This window comes from Megalops cyprinoides, chromosome 24, assembly GCF_013368585.1.
Source record: "Megalops cyprinoides isolate fMegCyp1 chromosome 24, fMegCyp1.pri, whole genome shotgun sequence".
NCBI classification, from domain to species: Eukaryota; Metazoa; Chordata; class Actinopteri; order Elopiformes; family Megalopidae; genus Megalops; species Megalops cyprinoides.
Genome location: NC_050606.1, coordinates 22,499,955 through 22,509,960, shown reverse-complemented (window position 1 = coordinate 22,509,960; position 10,006 = coordinate 22,499,955). Strand labels below are relative to the sequence as shown.

Sequence of the window (10,006 nt, the reverse complement as noted above, 5' to 3'; positions counted from 1 at the left end):
TGGAAGCAAAGTGGCCTGGGTCTGTGCATGACTTGCAATTTTTTTGTGAGTGTACACTGAGCGCTAGATTGGCCCGTGGCAAGTTTATATATAGTTATATCCCATTATAATCAATATTTTGTTTCCTCCTATTGCAACTGAAAATTTAAACTGTATAGTAGGAGAGTAGTATAGGAGAGTTCGATGGTGACCTGCTCGGTGACAGAGGGTACCCCTGCCAGCCCTATTTGCTGACCCCTTACCCTGATCCTGAGCCCGGCACGCAGCAACGTTATAACTTGGCTCACTGCAGGACACGAGCCACTGTAGAGATGACCATTGGGATGCTCAAGGCCCGCTTCCAGTGCCTTCATAGGCTCAGGGTCACCCCAGAAAGGGCATGTGACATTACTGCGGCATGTGTGATTCTCCACAACATTGCCACAATTAGAGGAGAACAATGTCCTACTCAACCAGTGAACCACCCTGCTGACGCACAAGATGGAAGAGCAGCATTTCTGATTGACCCATCACCTCCCCAGTGTCAAATAAAGACAATATGCCTTTCTTTTTATGAGGTCTTCTCTATTTCCTGCAAGTACAAATGCAGTACAGTAGTTAATATTTTTTATGTTGTTCAAACAAGTAAAATCATTCACCTGTGGGCACCTCACCCACCTTTGACTGATGTTCCAGCAGTTGTATTTCTATTTTTGCCTTTTGCATCTGCAAATTAGATTTTTCAATTTGTTTCTCTAAGTACACCTTATACAGCTGTTTCACAGGGAGCAATAGGAATTAATACTCAAGAATTAATTGACTCAGAAATTTTCTGCAAAGCCAACTCACGTTCTTTTGCTGCTGCAACTGTATTGCTTTTTCCCCCCCCTAAATATATACTCATATTCTGCATACGCATTCATTAATATGTCTAACTCCACTGGGGAGAAGTAGGAGGATGGAGCCCTTTTTTCTCCTGTTGCAATGATGAATCATGTTATCTGTGTTCCATTGATGAGGGCTTTTTATCCTCTCGTGCACGTGCTTTACTCAGGGTTAATTTAACTCAGAGTTGATTGAACTAGATACTATCACCTGTTCTGAAACTGAAAACTGAGTTTGACAACTCAGAATTAGTCAACGGAGAGTTCAGATTTAAACTCAGAGTTTGTTAAACCTGCTTTCTGAAACAGGCCCCTGGTTTTAACTTTTATTTACCAGCCAACATATAGCCGTTTTCAAACTGGTTGTCTGTGTGATGATTGCAGGAGGAGGCCAGCCATTGGTTACTTAGCCACTCTAGCCTAATTAGCAGCACTTAAATAAAAGTGTGCCTCCTTAGACAAGAGCAGAAGTAAGCAGACAGTTGCATAGCTAGTCCTCAGTCAAGGCTGATTCAGCTTGTATGTGAAATGTAATTTTTTTGGGGCAAGCCTTTACTTTGCTATGACAAAGGACATATATTTCGCTGTACATTTCAAAAGAGCATTTGGGAGAACTGTAATTTAAAAGAGTATCATGATCACATGGGGAAAAGGCCATTCTATTCCAGATGTCCTGTTCTCTCACAGTTGATCCAGATCCCAGGGGTGACAGATGTGGCTGTACTTCCGCTGCAGCAATCAGTTAAACACAGAGATTTAAAATGACTCATTTCAGATGGGAATGAGGCCTATGCACATTCAGTAAGGCCATGCGACCTTGTTGTTCAGGTCTGAAACGTTAGTATTGTGAAAGGCAATGCATACAGTACCACAGGCAAGTAACAGACCTACTGTGTGATGTGTTCGAGCAATTCCAGGGTTAAGAAGTAACATCAGAGATGTTTTTTAATTACCTGCAAGTTGATATCACTCTGTCCTGTATTTTTACAATGACTGCAGTTTATAAACTTTAAAAAAGATTCATCTTATTCAAGTCTAACACTGTTATGCACACATCTACCACTATACATTATTGCCCATTTTATGCAGATGGGGTGAACATTTTAAAGCCATGAGCTATCACAGTTTCAGATGTTTTTAACTGACTATAAGGAGTTGTCCAACTTTAAATGGCAACAAAAGACAGTATTCAATGCAATTTGCCATTACTCAATCTATAGCTTAAGAACCCAGTAAGTACGCCCATATTTGGAACAAATGCCTTCCAGTTCTGGCAAATTTTGACAGAGAGAATTAAGCAAGAATTGTGTCAAGAATGGCAATATGCTTGTGCACATTTTGGTTGTTATGTTTATCATATTTTTTGTAATAAAGATTGTGCATTCTGCATTCTTTGGCAACAAGTACCATATGGAAAGAGATGCATGGATGGACAGCAGTGTGGTGTAGTGATAAGGAACAGGACTAATTTCTGGTTTAATTCCCAAGTGGAGCGCTGCTTTTGTGCCCATGGTTACCTCAGTAAATATCCAGCTGTATAAATGGATAACAGAATTGGAAGAATTGTAACCTATTGTAACCTATTTAATATGCTTTGGACAAGAGCAACTGCTATACAACTAAATGGAACAGAAATGGATTAGTAAGTCTGTTCTTGATATTATTTCAAAGGATAACATTTAGTATACATGTGGAGCACGTTGGCTGGTCCTTGGTGTTTTATGTGACCTCAGCTCATTCTCTTGCTCTCCATTGTGCCTTTGTCTGGGTGGGTATTCTCTCTCATCAGAAGTTCCCAGAAGTCCTGTGTCATCAGTTGTTTCATTTGAATAATGCAACAGTGCTTTTTATTAGTGTCTCTCCATTCACCTTTCTGATTTGTGTTTTGCATAGTACACTTACACATTATATTGTCAAAGAACGATTCCACTAAGCAAATTATTAGTGTTAATTGATTGCTACTTAAAATACTAATTTATTTATGCACTCTAACACTTAACAATATGTTAATGTATCGACTTAAAACATAAAATGTAAACAGATTGCAGGGAGGAAAGCTGCGAGTAATGAGAACCAAATTGTTAAACGACATCAATGGACTTTGATGTCACTCGTTTCAGGCAAATTGAGTACAAAAACAGTGTGCGCCATTATCTCTTACGCGTTGCGTTATCTGCAGAAAAATATAAATCTCTTGCATTTTCGACTACCTGAGAGACCAGAGAAAACATTTTTGTTAATGAAATTTTCAACAGGAAAACACGAATACCACTAGAGGGCGCCAATCGTGTTTGTTTCGCGTTATCATTGCATACTGTCAGTTAATAAAATGCTAAATTAACCGGTAGCCGGTAGCCTCCTACCGCTTCTGAGCTTTTCTCCTATATATTCTAAGATGCACACTTTCATTATTTTGATCAGGAAAAAATGAATTAACCAATAAAACCCGACATATACAAATACCAAATATTAATTTAAACAATAGCCTATTAAATCAAATCAAATGAATTCATTTACAGATAGGAAACATTCAATTTACTGCGCCTAAATGCCAGGTAGGCATTGCGATGTTAATTGAAAAGGATGTGGGTGTGTATTTGAATAGCTGGAGGGTATACATGGACTTGCTACAAGAAACATGAATCTGTTATTTGCGCATTTCCTTGCGTTGAGATGCTCGGATCCATGGGAAATGTCCATTTTCTTGTGCGAAGCATTATAACTGGCACTAGCGCAGTTCTAGATTTTTAAAGTGTCTTTTTAAAAGGCCACATGAATTTTACTCCTTTCCATATCCTGAATTTTATAAACTACCCTTACCCATGCTCGATATATTTGATTTCCCCTGTCAATTCACTCTCTCTCTCTCTCTCTCTCTCTCTCTCTCTCTCTCTCACACACACACACACACACACACACACACACACACACACACACAAATAGACCACCAACAAAAACGTATTTAAAATGTTCCTGACCTCTGAAATGTCACTGATCAGGGTAGAATTGAACTCTTATATGTACCGGCAGAGGGAGTTGCGAGCTTAGGTTTGGAAAAAAAATGTTTTGAGTCCCCGTGTAGCCTGTTGCTTGCGTCTTCCACCGCACTAACAGATTTCACACCGAAAAAGGAAAATGCAGAGTCATACGAATTGTAGTTGTTAATGCGGTTACTTTATTGTAGTTTATCGTTGTGTAGTGTGGAACCCGTCACTAGACTGATAGCCTAAAACAACCATACAAGGATACAGATAGCATAGATATTTGGGAATTATTTCGGTCAAAGTTTGTTAGCCTACTGCAAGGGATGAAACGGTAAAACGTTGCCGATGTCGGGATGTCTGGTAATCGAACCATCGAAAGATAACGGAGGCCTGTCTTGCCGGGTTAAATCTGATACTGTTCAAGATAATTGTGAGCATTTATGACATCTACCCACTCTGTTGAAAAAAGTGTTTTAACAAAACTGAACATTGCATGAGATATGCTACGTACTAAATGGTGCATGCCGTATGCCAATCGCGCTAATAAGCCTTTTCTTATATGGCGAAGAAAATATAGGCTAAACATCGTTTAGCGGGCAGCACAATCCAATCGCCAAGAGTAAACTCGCAATGTCGGTAACAAGAATAGCCTATTTTGATGAATTCAGGGGATGCGCACTTTCCTGAGTCGCCCTCTGGTCCGCACGCTGAAATAAATAGGTGCGTTTATTTTGCTCCTCCCTGGGCTAAATTCACAGCTGTACAGAAACCGGGAGGCGATTTATTGAAATGGACAACGCCTGTTTTGGGGAAAGACTCTGCTAACTGCTTGTGTCAGAGTCTGTCAGACCTCGGGAAGAGCAACGCAAAAACTCATCAGGAGATACACATCTTTTCCAAAGCTTGCAGTGTGCCCGATAAAAAAGGATTTAACAGCTGTCAGTAGCTTTTGACCGACTCGTCACTGGATGCTGCCCAGCAATAGGGAATTACAGCATTTTAAAAGCTATACATTTATGTTCAAATCAAGTTAGTGATGATGGTTTTGGATTTTCCGACGAACGAATAAATCGACATGGCGTCAACTTGGGTATTTTTGTCGCTGTATGGATTTTTTAATTAATTGAAATGCCTGGGTTTTCAAGGATGCCACGCTGTAAATAACGGAGTTTCGCATGTAAGTCCCCCTTTCCTTCAGACACTTTATTTTTGATTGTGTCTTGTGTGTAGTTTCTCGAACTTACTCCTGCGAATGATTAGCGGACTGCTGAAGTTGTATTCTTTGACGGATCGTAAGAACGTGTACAAGACTACAGATGTGGTAGTGAGGTTTGCAACCTGTTGTGACGGGCGATTTCCACCAAGAAACTCAAGCTGTAACAACGTCTCAAAAGCTGCAGGCACATTACGTCTTAAATTTGCGAGAAACTTTAGGCGCTAAGACTAATCGTTGATTGTATCGTATATCAACAGTTGTAGATAAAGCTTTTGATGTGGTCCACGCTGTAGCATGCAGCTTACAGTTTACCAGTTAAAACATACGTATTTCGTGGTCGTTGTTTTATTAATTAGCATGTTGTTTTAAAAACACATTTTGTAGTCGTAGTTTTGGTAAAAGGGTTATGTACGCCTGTGTACCATACGTGGTTTAGAAATCATAGTGAAGGCAGTCAGGATATTCGTGTCCCCTCGGTAATCACATCAAGGACCCCTTGCTGATTGCATGTGTTGATTTGTGCAAGTCGCGTTATCGAGCCCATAAGCTTGTTTGCTCACCAGATGGAGTTGGGAGCTTTAACGCAATGTACAAAATTTTGTATTTCTACATCCTTCCTGGTCTACTTGAACTTCACTTGGAAAGCTAACCTGTGTGTAAGCATGTGTTCCGTACCGCAACACTAACGTACCACAGACATCAAGGAACTCCCGATAAGAACAGTGTATCTTGAGCCGAGGTAGCCGTAAGATGGTGCAAACGTAATTGATCCTGAAAGGTAGCAGAGACAGCTGTCCGAGGTGCTGAAATGGGACTAGCGAAGTTACCAGATGATTGCTGTTGATCCAATCTAATTCCCGATAATATCTGAGGGCGTCCAGTTCTATGCGTTTGCTCCAGCGATTTATTTAGGTTAAGAAACAACAAAACTTTTAAGTCGCTTAGAAATCAACAGAGGGACGATCTGTAACACTTTGTGTTTGATGCAGCTATATCGTGCAACACTTGCAATTTTATGACATCACCCCATGGAAACGCATAGTTATGTTGTGTACCTCATTCTGTTCAGTTGAAGATGCAGAGCAATGTACTTGAATTGTGTATGGTTATCCATAGGCCTACTTCTTGTTCACATCTATCTATGTGTCTTTCTGTCTGTTTGTTATGAAATGCCATTACATGAACTGTACTTTAAAAACGCATTTTCTGTAGTGTCTCTGCTGTAAGAATGTATTATATAATATGTGTAACTATATAGGTATATAGGCATAGCTGCCCCCCACGGGAGAACTAAATGAATAGGCAAATGTCCTTAAAGGTGTAAAATCACATTGTGATTACTATGTGCTGAAACGTATTTTAGTTTAATGACCAGGGCAGCCTCAATGTAAAACAGGAAAAAACATATCTAATTTCCCCCTTACAAAAACTAAAATCAGACCATAAAATAGCATTACGTTCTGTAAAATCCTGACATTATCATCTGAAGACCTTTCTATGTGCGTGCACACACACACACACACACACACACACACACACACACACACACACACACACACAAACTCATGTTTATATCACAGCATGTACAGTATTGAAACTTGAAATGATGCATACAGAACTGGCCATTCATCTTGTTGTGTTCTCCTACCCATATCTACTAATGATCTGTGTCCTCTTATGAGTACACAGTATTCTCAAAACAATTAACACAAATGCTTTAAAAGACATCACCAGAAGTGCATGTAAATGATTTAAATTATGCTGGTTTCCTGACTGCACATTTCATCCAAAAGCATTCTCTTTGGTAGACAGTGGCAAACACCAAAGATTGTGTATCAGCGCTAGCAAGTTTCCATTTATCAAGGAAAATTCTGTCCCTGCCATATGAAACAATCCATCACAAGAAGTCCCTAGTTCAGCCATGTGTGTTAGTGGCAAGAACTCCTTCACTATAGCAGGAAGGAGTGGAGAGTGCTCAGTGTTCCCACTGATTAACAGCCTCAGCTACAGCCTCAACCACTGATCGGTGATAGAAGCAAGAATCTGCTGTCTAAGACACTGGAGGTGTACTGGAGATATAGTGAGTATTATGGGCACATTATTTTAGTATAGTTGGCAAAAATACTAAAGAAACAGTAGTTTTGTTAAGCATAGTATATTAGTATAGTCAGCAAGTGTGTTTCATAAAGTAAGTGTTTTGAAGAAGAGCTGAAATAGCCAGGTTTCAGAGTGCAATGAGGGACAGTGTTGCTTGAGGCTTGTGTGCATCTCTTGTGTTTGATTTCAGTGTCCATGTGGGGCAGACATAGAGGTCCTGTCATTTGTCTGATGCATGCGATGCATTCCTGGAGTTTTGCTCACTTTCCCAATGCACAAATGCAGAGGGTATTAGCAATGCAGTCTTTAATTTGAGATGATGTTAGCATGCAAGAAATAATTATTTTGAGGAGGTTACGCTCAAGATGTTGGCAGACGTGCATTCCCTGTGTCTAAACCTTGTCTCTTACATTTGTGTCAAACTGTTAAAACACTTTTTGCTGACACACGAGCTTTTGATATTTACTGCCCAGAGAAAGGATCGGTAGATGGACTGACATACCTTTTATCCTGTACGCATTTATATGCATAAAATATATGTGCCATTTCCTTAGTGTGCCATGCATTCGACAAGTGTGGCTCAATACCTGGCTGGATTGTGGAAAGAAACCCTTCATTTCCCAACACAAAGCATGCATCTCTTATAAAGGCTAGCTTTGTGGATTTACTTTTGCAATTATTAGTTTAAAGTTCAGGTGTTTGAAAGGCTCTGGATTGATGACATAATGTTGGTCAATAATGCCATCCCCAGATGATTGCTGGTGAATGATATCGTACCTATGATATGAATCATAAAAATCAATATGTCAGGCAGTCACTGTTTGTGTGCATGGTGTTGTGGAGGGGATTTCACAGTCATGCAGGCTTGCCTAAGGCACTGCGGGGCTTTATCTGAACCATAGATGTCTGCTGCATCAGACGGGCTGTTGTGGGCAGCTAGTCTGCACTGCAGTCACCTTAACGTAGCTGGTAGAATTTTAATTAGGGGCAACATTTTTGAACTTTTCCACGCAGCACAATGCATTCCAGGAAATGGTGTCTTTAAATTAGATCATTAGGGACTGAATCCTATTTTATGGTGGATGCTGTGGTAGAAGTGGGGGGTACATTCCTGAGCATGGGCCAGAAAAGGAATTTTTCACAACAAAAGGCAAGATTACTAAGGAATTGAGACAAATATTGACAATATATGAAACCCCCCTATATATTTGTAAATTTGACTATACTTACATGTGAAGTACAGTATGAATATTCAGCATCTGGTGTTCAGTATTGTGATGCTCTGAATGCTAAAAACCAGCAAACAAAAACAAAAAAAAGATAAAGAAAACACAATAAAGATCCCAAATGGTTAAAAAAATCTGTGTTGCTTTTTCAGACTTTTTAACTTCATCATTTTCACTGTCTTCCTGCTCTTGTTCTCACCTCCAGCCTCTGCCTTGTCATGCATCAGGGTTTCAGTGGTATGTTTGTAAATGCTGTTAATATGGATCATTGCTACTCACATTGTCATGAAACAGGGAAACCTGTGTTTTTGCCTGTCCTTGAGCCATATGAGAGTTTTGATTGCTCATTTCAGATTGGTAGAACTGAACTCAGCATGTCAAAAGCCAGTAAAGACAACAAGAGGAAAACTTGTCCCTGATTCATTTTCCATCAGAGCACTGTTCAGGTCTTCAAATCACTTTGGTAATGCCGCTCTTGGCAAAACTAATGCCAGTTGGTCTTTAGTTTCTGTGCCTAAATGTCACATATATCAAGTATTCAGACTCAGGACGCTGTACAGATTGGCCCTCATAGGGATCTGGGATCGATTAAATTGCAGTCTTCCGAAGTTATGGTACACTGGACTATAATAGTTGCTTATTCTACTCAGTATATGCAAGCAGAACATTTATTATGCTTTTAATTAGTCTGTTGACCTCCTTGGTCATGGAGTAATTTCTTTTGTCACCATGCATTCTGCTGCAGAGATGTGCCTATTACTCAGAGTACTTAACAGTAATCAGAAGTTGCTCACATAAACTGTATTTGTTACATAAGTTTATGCAACTGAAGTTAATAAATACAGTTAATAGTACTAAAGTTAATAGATACAGTTAAATGTAGTGGTTGGTAAAAAAAAAATCTTGAAGAAGCATTTGATAAATTTTTTGGAAGATTAAAATTACAAAATGGAAAGAAGGTGATGGTAGCTAAAATTTATTTAAAAAATTAAAATTTAAATAAATATTATAAATTTAAATATAAAATTTATTTGAAATAACGATATTATTACTATTTATTTGAAATGTTCATTTGAAAAAGTGATTTCAAATGAACATTTATTTATGACCATTTTTTAAATTAATTTCAACTTTTTCCACAAAGTTTGTTGTACAGCTTGCTAATTTTCTTCTATGGGATATCTTCTGTGAGGCTTAAGATTGTGTATGACATACTACTCACAGACCGTTGATTAAAATAGATACCGTCAATCACCTTGAATATTTACTGAGCAGATAACTGACACTTTAAACACTTTTTTGATTAGCACTTAAGAACACTTGTGGCTGTAAACAAATCTATAGTTTCACCAACAATTGTGATTTATCATGGGCTGTAAGATAAGCATATATTGCGTTTTAAGAGAAAGTTAACTTTGATATGTGCTTGACACAACTAGCATATGCTAAATGAATGGCCAGTAGCTTTGGTCTGATTTTATAATTGTCTGATAATGCTTTTTTTGTTTGTTCTTGTCCAATCACTCTTGGTGCCATGTAAGCACTTGACATACAGGTTCTTCCTGCTTAACTATTGTATTCTGGCAGCAGTTTTCTCAGTGGAAAAGGCCTGCTCAGTTG

The 10,006-nt window shown here is 38.9% G+C and overlaps 1 protein-coding gene across 1 annotated transcript in view; it reads left to right on the top strand.

The window, feature by feature from the left end:
- The first annotated feature begins 4,979 nt into the window (after positions 1 to 4,979).
- Positions 4,980 to 10,006, top strand: part of LOC118771111 (sodium channel protein type 4 subunit alpha-like) — a 121,640-nt gene continuing 116,613 nt past the window's right edge. The window contains exon 1 of the mRNA XM_036518988.1: positions 4,980 to 5,024. The gene's annotated coding sequence lies outside the window, so the exon portion shown is untranslated. The remainder of the gene's footprint in view (positions 5,025 to 10,006) is intronic.